The sequence below is a fragment of the Arachis ipaensis genome, chromosome B4, assembly GCF_059453495.1.
Source record: "Arachis ipaensis isolate K30076 ecotype BB chromosome B4, ASM5945349v1, whole genome shotgun sequence".
In the NCBI taxonomy this organism is placed as follows: domain Eukaryota; kingdom Viridiplantae; phylum Streptophyta; class Magnoliopsida; order Fabales; family Fabaceae; genus Arachis; species Arachis ipaensis.
The window spans coordinates 132,218,342-132,240,365 of NC_142439.1; the positions used below are offsets into that span (position 1 = coordinate 132,218,342).

Here is a 22,024-nt window from a genome sequence, read left to right on the forward strand (position 1 = left end):
CACTTTCCAGAAAGAGTACTCAGATGCAACTTTTATTCTTTTCTTTATCCAGTTTCATAATTCAAATATATGCACCCTTCCTTCTCATACCTAAATCATCACTTCACAAACTTTCTTCCTCTCCAAGTTACCACCTATTCCTAGCTTCATTTCATTATTAGGCTTACTAACAAAATCTAGGGTCAAAAGAATGAAAATAGAGGTTTAGAGGTTCCAAAATCAAGCTTTAGAACACAAAAACTCATTTGCTAAAAACAGGGGTCACGCGTACGCGTGGGAGTGCAGTTACTGAAAGGTCACGCGTACGCGTGGGCGTACAATTTTCTATGCTCGCGTACGCAAGCACCCTACTCGCATACGCGAGATACCCAACCCGAATAGGTTGGTCGCGTCGCGTACAGTGGTCATGTACGCAAGTTATGCAGAACAACAAAAATGCTTAATGTTGCAGAATTTTCAACTTTGAACTCCAAATTTTCGACGCGCATAACTTTTTCATTTTAAAACATTTTTCATCCGTTCTTCGAACGGAATAAACTTTACGAACCCAATTTTTATTTGAAATAAGTTTAAAATAATTTGGGGATCTGGAAGCCAAGTTATGACTCAATGAAGTTCGGCTAAAAATCAATTTTTCACAGAAACCTCGAAACTTAATTTTCATTAAAACCAAACTTAATTCCCACTTCCTATACATGTACCAGCACAACAACATACCACTTTAAAATGCCAAAACCTCCACATCTTAGCTTAATCAATTTTACTCTTATATGGACAATCCCATATACAAATTACTCAACAAAACAGCGAAATCATCATCCTTCATCACATATACATGTTCATTTCTTAATACCTTGCCAATTATCACTAATTCACCATATAACATTATATTCGATCACCAACATCAGTTATCAAGCTAAAAATCAACCGAAACTTAACAATCATTATCAAGGTACTAAACATTTTAACGCATTCAAACATTCACACCTAGCCTATGGTCATCTAGCCTAAGTTTTCATAAAACCTTATATATTAAGTACGAGAAACATAAACCATACTTTGGCCGGTTTTCACATATAACCCGAGACACCACCAAGGCACTAAACACAGCTCCAAAGGTCCAAAATCTCCAAGGCAATGACTCCCAAACTCCACCAAGCCTCCAATGTATTAAATCAAGCTCCAATTTACATATACACCAACCTAATTCACATTTTCACACACACACACACACACACACACACACACACACACACACACATATATATATATCCAAAATTTAATACCCAAATCATAAAAACCAATGAGTTAGCTAGAGTTCTAGGATTCTCACCTTAATCAAGCACCAATGAAGCAAGATTAAGCGTTTCTCTCAAGCTAATTCGAACCTAAACACCGAAATTTAACAATTTTCAATACCTTTGTTCATAAATTTCGAAACTGAAGGTGAAGAAATTGAGGAAGAAAACGTGGCTTCCTTACCTCACAATATTCTGGACTTTGTAAAGCTCGACGCCGCGGTCGCGTGGCCACAAACGGTGCGGTGATCTGTGTAACACCCTACCACACAGAGCTTTACACCTAGGATGTAAAACAGAGGTGGCGAGGTGCTACGACCTCTAAAAAAATAAAATTACAATATATAATATAGTGAAAAAGGTTTATAACTAGGAGCCTTTAAAGAAAAGGATAAAGCAAAAACCGCTAAATTGAAAAGCGCAACGCTCCGCGTACTGTAACGTAAGCAGGATAGAGCAATATAACGAATTTATATACTAAGAGTTCCAAAACACATGTAACAAAACTCAAGACTCGGCTCGTGAAGATAAACCGGCCCGAGCACATAGTTATACATATATAGATATATATAGGAAAACCCAAAAGAAAACCCAAAGATACAGAGTCACAAAACCTGAATCTCCAAGATCACCTCTAAGAGGAATACATACAGCATATATATAATAAATGAAGATAATAAGTATCTAAACAAATACCAATAACCAAAATAAACCCAAAAGATATAGATCTTCTCAACATCAGAAGCTTCCAGCATGCTTCAGCGAGGAGCCGCCTGTCCTGCATCTGAAAACTACAAAACCCACATGGGTGAGAACCGGAGGTTCTCAGCATGGTAACAGTGCCTACATATCTAACATATAATATCCTGGGAAAGCCGAAGGCAATCCTAGAACTTTCAACAGATACTTAAAGCTTAAAACATAACTAAACCATAAAGAGAAAACAGGCAACTAGCTTAGGGTCTTCAGAGCTATCTAAACTCTCCTTTTTAACTCATCCAAACCTTCCAACCACCAACGGAACCCAATGCAACAAACACAATTATTATAAACAGAGAAATCACAAATAGAATTCAAATAGAGCAAATAATCAAGTAGCATTTAGTTATGCAATTACTTAGGCAATCCAAACAAGACATATAGATGCATATGATGCATGCCTGTCCTAGTGGCTGATGAGTCTCATCTGTCGGTTGCAAAACCAACCCAACATGTCCTGGTAGCTAACCATTGGACAGAACACCAAACACGGAACAAGTGGGACCACACCACAACCCTTGCATCTTACCCGCGTATCCAGAGCAGAGGACAACTTCACCCTGCCTCTTACCCAGGCAGTGTTACTTTTTCGGCCCGGAGCAAGCGGCAACAAAACACAGCCCTTGCGTCTTACCCGCAGCCTCATCCGGAGCAAGTGGATAACACCACTGCGTCTTACCCGGAGTCACATATATAAACACACTTTCATTATCATTACCATTCGTTCATTCATTCATTCATTCATTCTCAAACCATACTCGGAGCGAGTGGTTATTTCCCACCGCCTCTTACTCGGCACCTCTATCTCATTCAATCATGCGCATATACATAGTCCATTCTAACAGATAATTCTCCTCATTCCTTCGCCAATAACATTCTCATTAACAATTATTAGCCATCAACAATACTAACCATTCTCAACAACTATAATAATTCTCAACATTAATCATAACTCATCATAATATCCCCTTTCATCGCCCATAAGTTACCCCCTTCCCTAGCTTCCTCTCAATTACTATGCATTCTATATTGATCTAAGATTTGAAGGATGAAATTGGGGTTTATAAGCATGAAACAACATCCCGGAAGGTTACAAGCTTGTTGGAAATGTGAAAGACTTGAAAACAGAAGCTTTAGAAAAGAACAGGGTTGTGTGCGTACGCACAGGAGTGTGCGTGCGCACAGGCTTGTGCGTACGCACAGAAAGTTAAATTTCCAGGGTTGAGTGCGCGCACAAGGTGTGCTAGCGCCATCAACAGATTGACATTCCCGACGTGTGCGTACGCACAGCTTCAAAAATCTACGGGGTGTGCGTGCGCACACAACCCAGAAATCACAAATTTTGCAGAATTTGCAGAATTTAAATTTTTGGCCCAAACTTCCAATGATCATATCTCCTTCCACAAAATTCATATTTCAACCAAATTTAAACCATTTTAAAGCTTATGAAATTATCTTTCATTTGATATAAAAATCATCAATTTCCAAAAACAATAGCTCAAGATATAGTCCGTTGAAGTTCGTCAAAGTCTCAATTTTACCAAAGTTCATCATTTCAAACTTTCAAAACTTACACTTCCAATTTCATCACAAACCAACCAAACTCAACTATCCCAGCATCAAACATCTTTAACCTCTCATCCAATCATTAACCCACCAAATTTTTCCATATTTAGCCACATTTCAAATCAATAATCTCAATTTACAATCAACACTCCATGATTCAACTTTTCAAGCATTTATTCAAGTTATCAATCATCATGAACATACACATATCAATGTCATACATCCAATCCTACTCACCAACACAAGCCTCAACCTTACCATCAATTAAACATAATAGTTCATATCTCATACAACATCACATGCTTTATCAACCATTATCACCATTACTCATAAATTCCACTCAATCCAAATCATCCAAACAATTACATCAATATTTCACAATCCACCAAGATACATACATAATAACACAACTCACATCATCCATAAACCACATCAATATTTCCAAATCTTATCCTAGGGCTACTAGCCTACGTTTTCACAACCACATTATATTTTAGATACAGGAAACCGAAATCATACCTTGGCCGATTCCCCGCTCAATCCGGAACACTTTCAATTTCACTTTTTCTCAAGCTCTTGGGGCTCCAACACCACAAAAATCAGATTTTCAGCATCACAACTCCACTTCCAAGCCTTTCCAAGACTTCAATCAAACTCCAATTTGACAATTTCAACTCTAATTCAACATAAACTCAACTAGTTCATACAATTGAATAATTTTAACACTAGGACACATGAAATTGGACAACCACAAGGATTTATAACTTCCTTAACTTTACCCACTGATCTTTGAGTAATGTCCACAAGGAATCAAGTCTAGTGAACCCCTAAAACATGAAAATCATCAAGGAATTGAGTTCCTCAAACCTTAAATCCGAAATTGATATACCAGCAGAAATGGAGCTAAGAAAACACAATTTACTTACAGTTTTGTTTAGATAGAATTGAAGAGCTCGACAAGCCCAACGCGTGGCCATAAACGGCTCGTCAATCAGAGCTCCGGATCAAAAGTGATGATCAATTGAAGATTGAAGTGAAATTTGGAAAAAGGGTTTCTTGCTCTCCCCCTCACTATCAGCGTGTTTCTGTTTCATGTGGGGAAGGAAGGGCTGTGCCCTTTACTTAATTGGCTTTTGGGTTGGGTCAAGGGCCCAATATGGGCCCGGTTGGCCCGGTTTGACCCGTTTGGCCCAATCTTGGGTAGATTTTTTTAAAATTAGAGTCAAAATTCTCGTTTTAATTTTCTCTATCATATTAAACCATAAAAATCTCATTTCTTATTTTCTAGAATCTATTTTATTTTATGGGTTAATTAATCATTAATTAACCAGATTTTACAATCGGAGCTTCGGATAAAAAGTTATGGAGGATTGAATTGGAACCAAGGATTTTATGAATTTTGTTATCTTCTTCCCCCTTGGCTGAGCATTATGCGTTCTTTGCATGCAAGGGAAGAAGGATGGGCTGAAGATCATTTTATTTAATGAGTCAGTTGGGCCCACGGGCCCGATTTGGATCCGGTTCGACTGGTTCGGTCTGTTTGGCCCAATCTGGCCGAATTCTTTGAAATTAGTGTTAAAATTCTTATTTTAATTAGCTCTATCCTATTAAACTATAAAATTCACATTTCTAATTTTTTATTAAAAATTAATTTATTGATTAATTATTCGCTAATTTCACAGAATTTACACCAAGACCTTTTCATAAGCTTGGATTCATGGTTTACTTTCCTGAAGATGTTGAAGGAGGAATAGAAGCGATTAGGGGATATGCCTTTCACTGATTAGTTAAAGGCGTTTATGATTTTGTTAGGAAGATGGCATAAGAAGGGGGTGCGATGCTAAGTCAGTCAAAATATGCAGCTGACCTTCTCGAAAAGACTAGAATGCACCAATCGAGCCCAATACCCACTCTGATAGTCTCCTCTTTCAAGTTATCTTACTCAAGCTCTAAAGCGTTTGAAGACTCCAAGCAATTATCGATTTGTGTTCGGTGTTGTCCAATACCTGACTATCACCTACCCTGACCTTGCTATTCTGTGAATAGAGTTGCCCAATTCATGGACGCCCCTACCCTCCAACATTGGAAGGCAGTGGAGTGCATCCTCCACTATGTTAAAGGAACGGTAAATCATGGATTGAATTTTAACAAATGCTCCGATATTAGACTCATTGCTTTTGCTGATGCAGATTGGGCAGCAGATGTTGATAACCAACGTTTGATTAGTGGGTTGTGTTTTCCTCGGCTACAACTTGTGGCGTGAAAGTGCACGAAATAGAGCAAGGTTAGTCGTTCAACGATGGAGGCAGAATACCGTGCTTTCGTGGCGGAGCAAGGTTAGTCGTTCTCACTACAAGCATATGGTATCAACCTTCATTTTCTGTGAAAGAGGGTCAATCAAAAATAAATCTTTTTTGTCCATATTCTAACGTCGGAGCAGGTTGCTAATACCTTCACAAAGTCACTGTCATGTCTCTTTTCAATAAGTTTGCGTGCAAACTGAGAGTGAGTGAGAACCGTCACCTCAGTTTGAGGGAGGGTATTGAGGCATAATATGTGTGGACTTGGTATGGGCCTGATGTTAGTGCTATTATTCTTGGTCCAAAGTCCACTCTTGCTATCAATAGTTCGTTGTGCGTACAGAGGTGTAGAAGATGTACGAATATAAGTCATAATTTGAATAGGGATGGCAAAACTTTCCGAGACGCGGGGATCCCTGCGGGGACTGCCCCGAATGGGGATCCGACTGTGGAAAATTTTTTCCGCGGGATGGGGATAGGGGATAAAATTTCCCCGAGGCAGGCACGGGGACCCTAGTGGGGATCTCCGCCCCGTCCCCGCTATTTCCCAAAATTTATAAATTTATTGAATTATCCTTAATAGGGTATTTCTCATATATGTTTTTTAGTCATTTCTCACACACACACACACACACACACCTAATCTTCATTTACATAACCCTTTTTTAATTCAGAGATCCCTAACGCTGTCCATACTCCATCCAACCTCTCTGCAGCCACCCCCTCGCTACTCTCCCTTCTTACCGTACTATCATCCTCATTGCATCGTGCTTTCTATTTGCGGCGTTCCTTTTCGTAACTCTGCCGTCGTGTCCATTCTCCTATCTGTTGCTGCGTCTCCCACCTCGTCCACTGCTTTGCCCTTTGGCTCGTCGTTGCGTCCCCCCACTGCGCATTTCGAAAAAAGTCACCATCGTATCATTTAGACTTTTTGAATAAAATCTTGCTGTTTTTGTATATGATGGATACTTGCAGCTCTAATCATATGGAAATTAATGATTAGTTAGAACTATCAGATAGATGGGGAATGGGGTCCCTGCGAAAAATAGGGTCCGTGGGGAATGGAGATGCAGAGCAATATTCTTCCACAATGAAGAATGAAGATGGGGATGGGGAGCAAATCTGAGGGTAGATATGGGAAGCAGGAAGACATCCCTCGCCCCTGCCCTAGCCCTACCCGTTGACATCCCTAAATTTGATTGTATTGTAGAGTTGAGTAATTCAATCTATGGTTCTAGACTTCCAATGTGCTAGATTCAATTACATTCTACAATAGTAAGAATAAGAACGAAAAAAAATTAAAAATTTAAAAAATTTTGAATTTATATGATAACGTACTATTTTTTTTGTGAAAACTAATTTTAATTAAGAATAAAGTACTAAAAATACTTTTAAATTATTAAATATTTGATAAGAATTTTTTAATTTTACTAACGACACAAGTATTTTTAAAATATTTTAAAATATGATCAAAATAACCAAAGATTATCTTTTTTCTTAATAAAGGAGAAATGACTTTTGTATTTGGCAAAGTATTTTATTCAAAATTTTGTATGAATATTTAAACAACTATTTAAAAAATAAATGCAAACAACTAAACCAAAATTTGATCTTTGAATTATTTTTATTTTTTAAAATATTTTTTATCATCGACAAAAGTATCTAAAAAAATATTCACTTAACTTAAAATTATCAAATTTTAAAAAAATTATTATTTTTAATTTCTAATAATGATGGTTATAAAAAATCATATTAAAATTCAATCCTTATATTTTTTTGATAATATATATTTAAAAATGAGATATTTTTATCGTGTTTTAAAATATTTTTAAAGTACTTTAACCCAAAAGAAATTGAGAGTCTTTTGTCTGTAATTTGTGATATTTTTGGTGTTTTGCACTAATATTTATTAGTCAAAACTAAAGAAAAAGATTAACCATTTACGTAAGATAGTATTAATAGTAGAAAGAGAAAAAAAAAAGTTATTCCCACCATTTCATATCATGACATTAACACTATAATATTTTCGGTCTAATTAAGATAACATTTATCAAAAGTAACAATAAAAGTTGGGTCTACAAGCACAGATATTTTATTGAGTTGTCGTGTCCATGTGTCAAATATATTTTAGACACGACGTTTATCGACATTCATTCGATACGTATATCTATTGTGTCTAACCGTATCTTAATAAAAGATAAAAAAAATTTTAAACACGTTTGGACACACTTAAATACTATCATATGTCAACGTGTCCAATCTTATTTTTAACATATATTTTTAAAATAAATTTAGATATAGTATATATTATTATTTATTAAAATAAAAGATATTTTAAATACTTAATATAATTAAAATAAGATATTAAAAATAATTAAAAAATTAATTTATATTTTAATATCAATAAAAATCAAAATATCATTACGATTTATTTTTAAAAAATACTTTATATTTTATATATATCCATGTTTCTGTATCTTATAAAACTTTAAAATTCGCGTGTCAATATGTCCCATATCGTATCGTATTTTGTATCCGTATCAGTATCCATGCATCAGCTAAGTTGGCAAAGGCAACATACAGGATAAAGGCAACAAAATTTTTGTAACCCATGAAAATAGACGTCTTTAATTAATATCTAAAAAAATATTTATAAAATATTGTAATATAAAAAATTATAGAAAAATTTTTAAATTAAAAATCAATATTTTATATATATATAAGAATGGCCAAAAAATTTTTAACAAACAATATTTATAAAAAAAAAACCTAAAATCATTCATAACTAAAAATTTTAGAGAAAATTTTTTTATCATATTCTTATCCAATTTATTTTTTTACTTTCAAATAATTTAAAAAAAGAAAAAAAACTTCTCAAAAGATCAAAAGAATTTATCTCTTTTTTTTTTGTTACAAATTAAATATTGTTTTCTAATTTTAAGAAGCCATTCATTGATTTTTCCTATTATGCACTTTATTGTTAAATACTAAATAGAAATAGAAAGTTAGAAGTTTAAATAATTAAGGTAGAGATAAAATAATACTAAAAATATTTTTGTATTTTTTTTATTGCTTATATTTTCAACAAAACTTAATGATTATTTTAATATTTGTACACAACTAAAAAAAGACACTTAATATGAAATTGAAGGAGTATAAAATTATAAACTTGTCCAACATTATATATTTAAAGGAATAAAAGTAGTATAGGTAGATTAATTAATAAAATAGACGAAATTCTAATTTTTGCCCTAAAAGATCAACTTCGATTAAAAAAGACATATTATTGTCCAAAATAGTTAGAACTAGAAAAAAAATAAAAAATAAAAATGATAAAAGACAATGCAATAACTCTAGAACATACACTATAAGTTTTAAGTGAAACAATTTATATATAATATTTATTAAGATATAAAAGATAATTAACTTCATTATTATTAAAAAAATGTGATAGAAAAAATTTTAATTATGGATAAATTTTATCATTATTAATCCTTAGGTGTTAATAGATATCATCATTAATAATATATAGTATTTTTCACAAATAACATTGTAAAAATTGTATGAAAACTGATACTAGAATACGTCACATTGGTATACAACTTAATATCAAAATGTTATATATTTTAGAATAATATGATGATATAATGTTTGCTGATACAATACTCTGGTTAAAAATAATTGTCCTAGTTGGATTATTTGGTTTTTTTGCAATTATCAAATGATTAAAATTTTAATATTATTAAGCATTTTTCTTATCATATTCCTATTATTAAAGAGAGAAGAAAAGAGTAAGAAGAAAAATCTGGTTAACAAGTGCTATATATAAATACTACGCTCTTTTAAAAAGTTTGAATAGAAAATGTAAATTAATTGTAATTTTTTTATCAATCGTATAATAACTTTTTGAATTTAATTTTTTTATATTCTAAAGATATATTTTGAGAGTATAATAATAAAATTTTTTAAACTTTTTAATATATTTAATATATTAAAAATATAAATTTTTTTTATAATTTTTAATAAATTATTTTTATAATATTTTTTAAATATGTCTTTAGAATACGTATTGACATTTTTTTGAAAAGAATAATTATTTGGTTTGACCTTAATAACGGAGTTCTAAGACAAAAATACAAAATTGATTAGCTAAGACTATACGTCAAATTAAAAATTAATGATTGCGTGCTCTGACCCCTTTCAGAGTAATAATATCCTCCTCTTATTCGGTTCAAATGTAATTAATTTTGGAGAAGATGAACATGTTTTTAACTTTTTGATTTGAAGGCAGATAAATTTTTAACTAATTAAAAATATAAAAATATTTTTATTTTTTTAAAATATAAGATATTTAAATTTTTTTATTTAAAATATATAAAGATAAAAAATCAATTTTTAAAGATAATATTTATTTTAAGGTACTAAAGATAAAAATTAAAAGATTAAAACTTAGTATCATATTTGTTGGTTTTGAGATTGATACTAAATAAAATTTTTGTTTCTATTTTTAAAATTTTAATTTGTCAGTACCTTAAAAAAATCGAAACACAGAAGAGATTGAAATTTTAGAAGCAGGGATTGAAATTTTAATAACATTTTATATCTAAAATATCCCATTTTAATTAATTAATTTTAACTTTATTTAATTTTTTGTGTAAATTAAATTAAGACTTTATTCTTATTTCAATCTCTATCTCCCACTTTACATCAAACACAATACTAAGACTTATTTCAGTCTCTGTCTCCCAATTTCAGTCTCTCAATCTTAGTCTCTCAATATCTGTCTCTCTACCAAACATTACCAAAGAGACTTAAATGTTTTACGTTTTAAAAAGTAAGGGTCGTTATTGTATTTTTAATTATTGGAAGACTTATTTGTCTTCAAAATAAAAAGTTACGGACCTATTTATCGTTTTTCTTTATTTTAAGTTTAATTATTCTGTTAGTCATTATAATTTTATTAAATTTATAATTAGAACAATTCTAATGGAATATATTTGGATATCACTTTTAACGTCAACAATAATTAAAATAATTTAAAATTAAAATTTATATTGGATATAATCTTTGAAATGATACTGATATCAAATATTAGAGATGATAATGGATAGGATAAAGTAAGATTTAGACTCAAACTTAACCTTATTTGCAAATTAATTTTTAACTAAAACTCAACCCTACTCTATCTGCTCTCAACCCGCGGGTATCTGACTTTATCCGCAAGTTATAAAAAAAAATATACAATATTCAATAATTTGATCAAATTTTAGGATTATAATTTGGTATTTATATATCGCTAAAATAAAGTATTGGAGATTATATATATATATATTCAATTAGATTCCTATAATACTTTTAGTTTTGTAATTAGGTATTTACTCGTATAAAAAATATTAGCGTGACTGAATATATTTTCACAAATTAAAAGTATTTACAATTAAGAATTTAATTAGATTTTTTATCATATATAAAAAAATCTATTTATAAAACTAAAAATAATACAAAGATCCAGCCAAAAATAAAAATTATAAACAGTTAATTATAAATTTAATAAAAATACAGAGACCAATAAAATCATTAAATCTTAATTTTAATTAATTATAGTAAATAATTAAATATGCCATCAAAAGAATATGATTTACTATATATATAGATAGACATGTACAAGTTGTTTCATACTTTCAAGTATCTCATAAGATGAAGGCCTTTACTAATGTTCTGATCATTCTCCTTGTTTTCTCCATTGGCATTGGTATGTTCAAATTATCTAATAGACCATGTTTATTTTTTCTTATCTTCTTTGTGTGTTTTATGAAATAAGATTGTTTCTCTTTTATCTATTATCTTTTACTTTTAAAAAAAGAATATTTTATATATTATTTATACTTATATATACTGTATAATGAGAATATGAGGAGAGTTGGTAAAAACTTTTTTTTTCTAAAATATCCTTTCTTATATATAATTCATAAATTTTTTTTAATTTAAAATTAAGACCTTTTTCTAAACTTATTTTCATTTAAATTCTGATTAATTTATAAAATCTATATAAAAATAGGGTAAAAAGTGATTTTTTTTCCAACAAAAAAAGGGTTTTTTTTGTAAGAAAAACTAAAAAAAAAAAAGAAAGCAAACACACATTTTAAGTTTCTATTTGTTTATTTTAGTTTAGATTGTAAATCCAAGTATCCAAGTAGTATTGTTTGATGTGTTTGACGTGTATACGTAGGGAATGAAAGGTTAGTGAAAATAACAGAGGCAGCCTCAAAGCGTTGTACAGCGACACTTGACAGTGTAGTTATATGTGTATTTACTTGGCGGTGCATACAAGCTTGCAAAAGCGATTATGGAAGGCTAGCAAGTGGATCTTGCATTGGTGGCCTATGTGTTTGTCAGTACCCACCTCCGTGTCACAATTTGTAGTCCATCTTTGCAATATTTTTTCCCTTTGAATAAATCTTTCAATGCAATAATGGAAAATGAAAAGGTTAATATATATAAATAGATCATGTTTTTATGAACATCAATTTTATTTACTATATATCTTTCTTTTTTAACCTCGTTCTTATTAGTTTCTTTTAGTTTTATAAGGTTAAAGGATATTATTAGTAATTAAATTTTAATCACAATAGCACCTAAAGAATTAGTTCTAAATTTAATTCAGACAAAAAAAATAACAATTTTATATATGATAGAATACAAGTAAATTTTTTATAAATTGTAGGAAGAATATGAAGAATAACAAAAATATAAAATAAAATTAAAAATGCAAAATATAAAAGAACAAAAATATTATTATTACCTTTTAATCAAAAAGAAAGAAGGACTTGGCCTATAAAATAAAGTACTAAATATAATTTAGTATAATGAATAAAAATTAAAATTAGTATAAAAAATTGAATGAAATACTTCAAATAATTTTATATAAATGGAATTTTTTTTATTTTATAGGATCTTGATCTTTTTTTTTTTAGGAGTAAAATATCAAAAATTATTTTACAGAATAATGTTAGAATATAAAAGAATTAAAAAATAAAAAAATATTATTTGAATAGTCTAAAGAATAAAAAAAATAGAAGAATCATCTAAAAAAATAAAAGACATGAGGAACGTTAAATAATAAAAAAGAACTTATAATTATATCTAAGCAAATTAAATTAAAATTATGCATTTAATGTGATTTGTAGAAAAAAAAAGTTCACGTTATTCATTTGAATATTAATCATATCACATAATTAAAAAATTAAATCACAATGAACAATTAGGTTTAATATAGTAATAGCAAAATTTTAAAACTAAAGTGAAATATTATTTTTTTCATGGAAAATTTATTAATGACTTAGATTAACGTTGGCATATTAATATAATTAGGTTCACTATGTTAAGCTAAATGAATTGGAAAAAAATGGTTACCTATGACATGTTATTAATTCCATCTAAAATCAAAGATATAATAATAGATTATTTACAATTGATTTAGTTTAATAATTCGAACAAAATAAAATTAAAAAATGTCTTTAAGAACAAGCTATGTCAGTTTCATAATTAAATTATTGAAATTTAATTTGGTATTTATGGATTAATTAAATCAATTAGTGTGATATTTAAATATATAATTAAATCAATTAATTGATATAATTAATTTATCATAATGAATTGTAATTAATGAGTTAAAAAGAAATAAATCGAAAAACACTTAAAAGAGTATGTCACATCAGCTCTATCATTAAATGTAAAAGCCCAATTTTTATATAATAGAATAGATAAAATAGATAAATAGATAATAGATAATAATTATTTCGTCTAACTTTAAGGATTTAGCTAACATGTGTCCTAACACATGATAAATTTACCATTAGTGGGAGATTTTAAATTTTTTCATTTAATAAATATAAAACAAATACACTGAAAATTTAATTTTTTTTGTAATTTTAATTTATGTCATTAAGACGCATGAAAAATAAATTCTAACTTTAATAATGGGGTGATTTAGAAAATTAATTAGATACCATAATAATAAGTAAGAGAAAACCCTCCTCTTATTCTGTTAAATGATGTAATTAATTTTAGTATTACTATAGTGAATAAAATAAGCCATCGAAGGCATATATATGGACAGACATGTATAAATTACTTCATGTACCTAACAAGGCAAATCTGAAGAGAGAAGGCTGAGAAGTTTATAAGAATTAAGATGAAGGCCTTCACTTATGTTTTGATCGTTCTCTTTATCTTTTCCATTGGCATCGGTATGTTTTAGTTTTCTACTAAACAGGGTTTAATTTTTTTCTTATCTTCGTATGTGAGTGTAGCACGAAATAAGAGTGTTTTTCTTTTAATTTATTTATTTTAGTTTTTTAAAAAATAATGATTTTTACATCTTTTTTTTATATTGTTAAAAATATTTATAAATTAATTTATTTTTAAAAATGGAAATACATTTCTTTTAAAATCTAATTATTTTATAATTTTTTATAAATATATGAAGAGTAACTGTTTTTAGACAAAAAAGTGCCAGGAAACGATAGAAGGAACACATTTCAAGGTTGTGTATGTTTATGACTATCAAAAAAGTAAATTTACAATTTGATTTTTTTTTCACGGTTGAAATAAGTTAAAAAATTAGTTTAATTAGAATATATATTTTTTAAGTTCTTATTAATTTAATATATATGTGTAGGAAATGAAAGGCTATTGAAAGTAACAGAGGCACTATTCTGCAAAAGCACACTCCCTTTTATAGTTTGTACATTAAGTCCACCGTGCGAGGCTCTTTGCAAACGTATATTTGGAAGTGCAGCAATTGGAGATTGCATTTACAACAAATGTACTTGTCTATCCCCTTGTGGCAATTTGTAGTCCTAAATCTTTGCAAATTGCAACATTTCCCCTTTCAATAAATGTGTTTCAATAATGGACAATGAATGAAATATTATATCAAAATGAAGTTTCCGATTATATTTACCATCTTTCTCTTTTGCTAGTTACTTTTTACTTGATATGGTTAAAAAAATGTTATGAGTATTTACTATTTACTAATTCTTTTTGGCTAAGATTTCGTTATTATTTGGTCGAAGAATGTTGTACGCATAATTTTTGTATATATGTATTTTTTGTTAGTATTAAAATTGATTGAGTAGAAACGAGAGAAGATAAAACAAAATTTATCTTTTATATAATAAAAAATAATGTAATTTTAATGCAATGACAGTATAAAATGTAATTATTATAGTCGTCGAATCGTATTTATCTATTCTTTTAGATGATGATCTACACTGTAAGACTCAGAATTTTCAAAAAAAATATTATTATGAGTTAATTTCAATTTATTTATTTATTAAAGATTTTATTTTTAAAAATTATTTTATTAAAAGTAATTAAATTAAATTTTGATAATTGAATTAAAAATTTTACTTAATCTCATAATTATTGAATAATTTTCTATATTTAAATTATACAATTTAACAGTTATACAAGAATAAGAATTTCATATGATTTAATTTAAATAATTAAGATTTTAGAATTTAATACTTTAATTTTTATAAACAGAAATAAATTATATTATCTCTAATTTTAAATTAGAATCTACTTAATATACTAAAATTGGGTTTTTCCCCAACTAATGAAAGTGAGGTGTCACTTTTTCGTGAACCCATTTTCCCTCCAAAATGAATACATTTAATGAATAACACATAATTATACTAATTTAGGAAAATATATTTATTATAATTATATAAAATCAATATTTAATACATTATTAAACTACTTATCAATTATTGATAAAAAATATTTTTAATTATTTTAATGAATAATGCATAATTATATTAATTTAAAAAAGTATCTTTATTATAATTATATAAAATCAATATTTAATACATTATTAAACTAATTGTCAATCGAAAATATTTTTAAACATTTTAATTATATTCATTTTAATTATATTAATATCCTTCTAATTCTTATTCATTATCCAATAATTTTATTAGTGGCAAGTTGTTAACCCATTTATATTGATAATAATAATAATTTTATTAGGATAAATATCAAATTCTATTTCTAATATAAAAATATAAGATTTAATTCCTTCCATTTTTATTTTACCACTATAAAAGACCATGTATGCTTGAAGAAAATATAATTTGTTTACCAATTACTCTTTCATTTGATAGCTTTTACAACAATTCTTTTTCTTCCTATGAGGCGTCATTGCAAGAAGGCAACTATCGTGGATACAAACTACCACACTCTCCAACTTTCGTGCTCATCATTCGGAGTTATATAAGATATGTTATCTATGAAGTATTTATAGACCATGGTGTTATCATGTATGCATAAATAAAAAATGTTTCGTATTTAAATTTAAGTCATTTACCTGTTTGTGGTATATTGTAGTGTGAAATTACTTTCAATATGTGTTGTGTAATGATATTATGTTCTAATTTAAGCTTTTACTTTAGAACTGTATTATGATTTTATCTCATCATTTTTTCTTAGATATCAAGTTGATGTATTTTTATTTATTATTATTATTGAAACGGATGTGATATGAAATGTACAAAAAAAAATCTCACATTCAATTTATTTTATTGTAGTCTTCTATCTATTCTATTTATTTTTATTTTCTTCTTATTCATTTTATTTTCTTTTTAAATGTTATGTAATTTATTATCATTTATACCAATCTACTTAATATACTAAAACTGAGTTTTTCCCCAACTTATGATGGTGAGGTGTCATTTTCTCGTGAATCCATTTTCCCTCCAAAATGATTGTACTATTTCTCTCTTTTAAATTTATTTTTAAAAATTATCTTTAATTGATATAATTATATTATAATTAGTATTTAACGAATGATATATAATTTAATAATTATACTAATTTAAGATAATCTCTTTATTATAATTATACTAATCTCTTTTAAATTTATTTCAAAAAATTATCTTAATTATAATTATATAACAATATTATACTTAGCATTTAATGAATAATTCATAATTATACTAATTTATAAAAATATCTCTATTATAATTATATAAAATCAATAATTAATGCATTATTAACCTAATTATCAATCAGAAATATTTTTAACTATTTTAATTATATTGATTTTAATTATATTGATATAATTCTATTTTTTATTCATTATCCTAAAATTTTATTATTGACAAGTTATTATCTTAATGGTGACCTATATAATAATAATAATAATAATAATAATAATAATAATAATAATAATAATAATAATAATAAAAAGATAAAAAATTATATTTTAGAGAAATATAAATTGGTTATTAATAATTGGTTATTAATAATATAATGATAATTATATGATTAATTTTTAGTAATCATTAAATATATTTAATACAAATAACCAAGTTTAATTAGTTAACAAATGAAAGAAAATATTATTGCACGATTGTAGAAGCAACAATAAATATATATATAAATAACTAATTTAATATTAATGATAATTCAATATATATATATGTATTAATAACCAATTTAATATTAATAACGATAATTATCGTTATTATTCAATAATAATAATAATAATAATAATAATAATAATAATCTTTTCTTTTATTAAAACACTCATCTAATTGAATTAATATAAATATTTAATGAAAATAAAGGATCAACTTTTTGGCTTGAAGGATAATACAATCGAATATTCTTGAAGATTTTAAAGCTGTGAGTATATATTCTTCCTATATTAATATACGCATGCATGTTACCTCATTTTTTCCATAAATGGAAAATAACATTTACCCATTAAATTTATTAGTTGCTCAACCGATTCATCTTATTTATTGTGATTGAGATTGATATATAATCATAAAGATTTTTTTTCATTAATTTTAGTAAAGAAATCTATGACGTAAAATAAAATAAAATAAAGTCAGTAGCTACTTTTATTTTTTATATTTACGGTAAATATTAAATGTAAAAAAATATTAATTATTATCACTTTTATTTATTTACATTCATAATTAAATTTAATATAATTATAGTAAGTCTTAGTCTCTATAATTATAACAATTTATATCTGTTACATATATAGTAATTATATTATATATAATTATATATCTCCTCTTTTATATATACTTAGCAAGTATTTCTATTTATATAATCTACTTAATATATTAAAATTAGATTTTTTCTCAACTAATGAGAGTGAGGTGTGAATTCCTCATGAATTCATTTTTCCTCCAAAATGAATGCATTTAATGAATAATGCATAATTATACTAATTTAGAAAAATATTTTTATTATAATTATATAAAATCCATATTTAATACATTATTATACTACTTATCAATTATCAATTAAAAATATTTTTAATCATTTTAATAATAATAATAATAATAATAATAATAATAATAATAATAATAATAATAATAATAATAATAATAATAATAATAATAATAATATACTTCTACTTAATATACTAAAATTGTATTTTTTTCCTAACTAATTAAAGTGAGGTATCAATTTTTCATAAATTCATTTTTCTTCTAAAATAAAAGTACTATTCTCTCTTCTAAATTTATTTTAGAAAAATATCTTTATTATATTTATATTACAATTAACATTTAATGAATAATGTATGATTATACTAATTTAGAAAAATATATTTATTATAATTATATAAAATTAATATTTAATGCATTATCAACTAATGAAAGCAATGTGTCAATTCTTCATGAATTTATTTTCTCTCCAAAATAAAAGTACTATTCTTTCTTCTAAATTTATTTTAGAAAAATTAAAATTCCATGCTGAATATAGGTGGCAAGTTAAAAAAAAATAAGTAAGTTAATGGAATCAAATCATATTTCTATAACATATATAAGAATGTATATTTTTATTATATAAAAATTGAATTTCTGCACTTCATGATGGACGTGGCATACTTCTTAGCGTATTTCTTAATTTATTTTTTATAACTCATTGAATACAATTTATTACAGTAAATTAATTATATCAACTAATTGATTTGATTAGGTATTTAAATATCATACGATTTATTATAATTTATATCAATCAAATAATTGTAATTTATTATATTAATTATTTTAATTCATTAATTTATAAAGTACATAATAACATAGATGATTTGTTACTTATACTAATTAAATACAATAAATACATATTAATTTAGTTAAAAAAATTATTATCTCCTATGTTTTCGTATTTATTTTTTTAATTCATTAAATCCAATCAATTATAATAAATTAATTATATCAACTAATTAATTCAATTAATTATTTTTAATTTATTTTTTGAATTCAATAAATCAAATAAAATTAATTATACTGATTATTTGTATTGACTAATTGATTTGATTAATTCTTAAAAATATTTTTATTTAATTTATTTTATTTATTTAAATATAACTAATTAGTTATTTACTTTTAATTGGATAAATATCAAATTCTATTTCTAATATAAAAATACAAAATTTTATTCCTTCTATTTTTTTATTTTACCACTATAAAGACCATATATGCTAGAAGAAAATATCATTAATTTATCAATTACTCTTTTATTGGGTAGCTTTTACAATAATTCTTTTTCTTCCTATGAGGCGTCATCACAAGAAGGCAAGTATCATGGACACAAATCAGCACACACTCTTCAACTCCCGTGCTCATCATTCAGAGCAATATCTGATATGTTATCCATTAAGCATTTATAGACCATGGTGTTATCATGTATGCATAAATAAAAAAAAATCCGTAATTAAGCTTAAGTCATTTATCTATTTGTGTGGTATATTGTAGTATGAAATTACTTTCAATTTGTGTTGTGTAATGATATTATGGTTTAATTTAAGCTTTTATTTTAGAATTGTGTTATGATTTTATCTCATCATTTTCTCTTAGATATTAAGTTGATGAATTTTTATTTATTATTATTGAATTGGATGTGATATAAAATTTGTAAAAAGAAAAAAAAACCCACATTCAATTTATTTTATTGTAGTCTTCTATTCTTCTATTTCTTTTTATTTTTTTATTCATTTTATTTTCTTTTTAAATATCATATAATTTATTATAATTTATACCAATTACTTAATTATAATTCATTATATCAGTTAGTTTAATTCATTAATTTATAATATACATGATAAAATAGATCATTTATTACTTATACGTTTATTTTTCTAAAATCTAAATCTGAATAATTATATTTTCAGTTTTTGTTATGAACAAAATATTATTAATAATGAATAATAATTAACCACTCATACTTTTAATAAAAGTTTTTGGATGATTTTTATATTTATTAATATTAATTATTGATTATTTTTTCATAAATAAATTATATTATAATTTTATGTTAGTTCATAATTGATTAATGATTAATGTTCATGAAGATATGTTACTCTAAATTTTATATTTTATAAATATTTTATTTAAATATAATTTTTTTAACATAAAAATGTATTATTTTTAATAATATCATAATTTTATATTTTTTAATTATTCTAAATGAATATTTTATCAAATACTAATTAAAGCCATTCTTTCATTTACTTTTACTAATCTATTATCTAACTATTATATAAAATTAAAATCGTATTAATAAATTTAATATTAAAGTTAATTTGGCTTTTTATTATTTACAGTTTTTTTCGATCAATAATTTTATACTCTTTACTTTTTTTTCAGTTTCATTTTAAATTTTAATTTAGTACTCAAAGGTAGTGAAATTCCATTAATACGGAAATAAAGTTACAAAAAGGTCCATAGGGTAGAATAAATAAAATAATGTATACCCACATTACAATATCCAAATGAAACAACTTAAGATCTAAAATGTTTATCTTTCTCTTTCTCGCCGTCTATTATATTATCTATTCTACCTATTCTATTATATAAAAATAGAATTTTTACTTTTAATGATAGAATCAACGTAGCATGCTTCTACTTTATTTTGTTTAACTCATTAAAGATAATTCATTATGATAAATTAATTATATCAACTAATTATTTTTGAATAGATATTTAAGTATCATACAATTTAAAATTATGTATATTAATTATTTGATTTAATTTTTATGATATATAAATTTAAGGAATAAATTAAAATAAGATAATTTATTACTTATTTAAATTGAATACCACGAATATAAATTAATTTAGTTAAAAATTTACTATTTTCTAATCTTCTATACATAAAAATGATAAAATAAAATTATAAAAATAATCTTTTTATCACTTTTGCTATTTTAATTTTATTTTTTTTTTGCTTTTTTTATGTATAATTTTATTTTATATTAACTTTATTTATTTAATAATAAAGTATACTCATATTATTTCTATCATATAATAATATATTTTTCTCCTATATTAATCGAAGAATTTCAATAGTTATCAACTACATCTAATAGAATGACTGAGAAGTGAGAACTACGAGAAATTAAACCCAAGTTCAAAATGTTGAAACAAAGAAAAGAAAACTGGATATATGATTAGAGAAAAATGTATAACAATGACAAAATATACTAAAACTGGATTTTTTCTCCAACTAATAAGAGTGAGATGTTAATTCTTCATGAATTCATTTTTTCTCTAAAATGAAATCACTATTTTTTTTTGTAAATTTATTTTAGAAAAATAAATTTATTATAATTATATTACAATTAACATTTAACGAATAATGCATGATTATACTAATTTAGAGAAATATTTTTATTATAATTATATAAAATTAATATTTAATACATTATCAACTAATAAAAGTGAGGTGTCAATTCCTCATAAATTTATTTTTTCTCCAAAATGAAAGCACTATTCTCTCTTCTAAATTTATTTTAGAAAAATATCTTTATTAATAATTATATTACAATTAGCATTTAATGAATAATGTATAACTATAATAATTTAGAAAAATAAAATAAAGTCCAATAATTTATCTTCCGACTGCACACATGTGTAGAATAACTTTTAAGAAGGAGTCATGTATAGTAAATACGGTCGATGATTATAAAACTGTATACTAACATTGATATTATATTATTTCAGGTATATATTTTGCAGGTATCAAAGAAAAGTGTTGAGTTATTTTTTAGTAGATTTAAATTATTTATTGTTT

At 25.8% G+C, this 22,024-nt stretch overlaps 2 long non-coding RNA genes across 2 annotated transcripts; both read left to right on the forward strand.

Moving 5' to 3' along the window:
- The first annotated feature begins 11,590 nt into the window (after positions 1-11,590).
- LOC107638048 (uncharacterized) lies at positions 11,591-12,450 on the forward strand. The gene is made up of 2 exons (XR_001619710.3): positions 11,591-11,675; positions 12,153-12,450. It is a non-coding gene; the product is annotated as an uncharacterized LOC107638048 (long non-coding RNA).
- A 1,525-nt stretch (positions 12,451-13,975) lies between these two features.
- LOC107638049 (uncharacterized) lies at positions 13,976-14,892 on the forward strand. Its single transcript, XR_001619711.3, has 2 exons — positions 13,976-14,172; positions 14,604-14,892. It is a non-coding gene; the product is annotated as an uncharacterized LOC107638049 (long non-coding RNA).
- Positions 14,893-22,024: the final 7,132 nt, after the last annotated feature.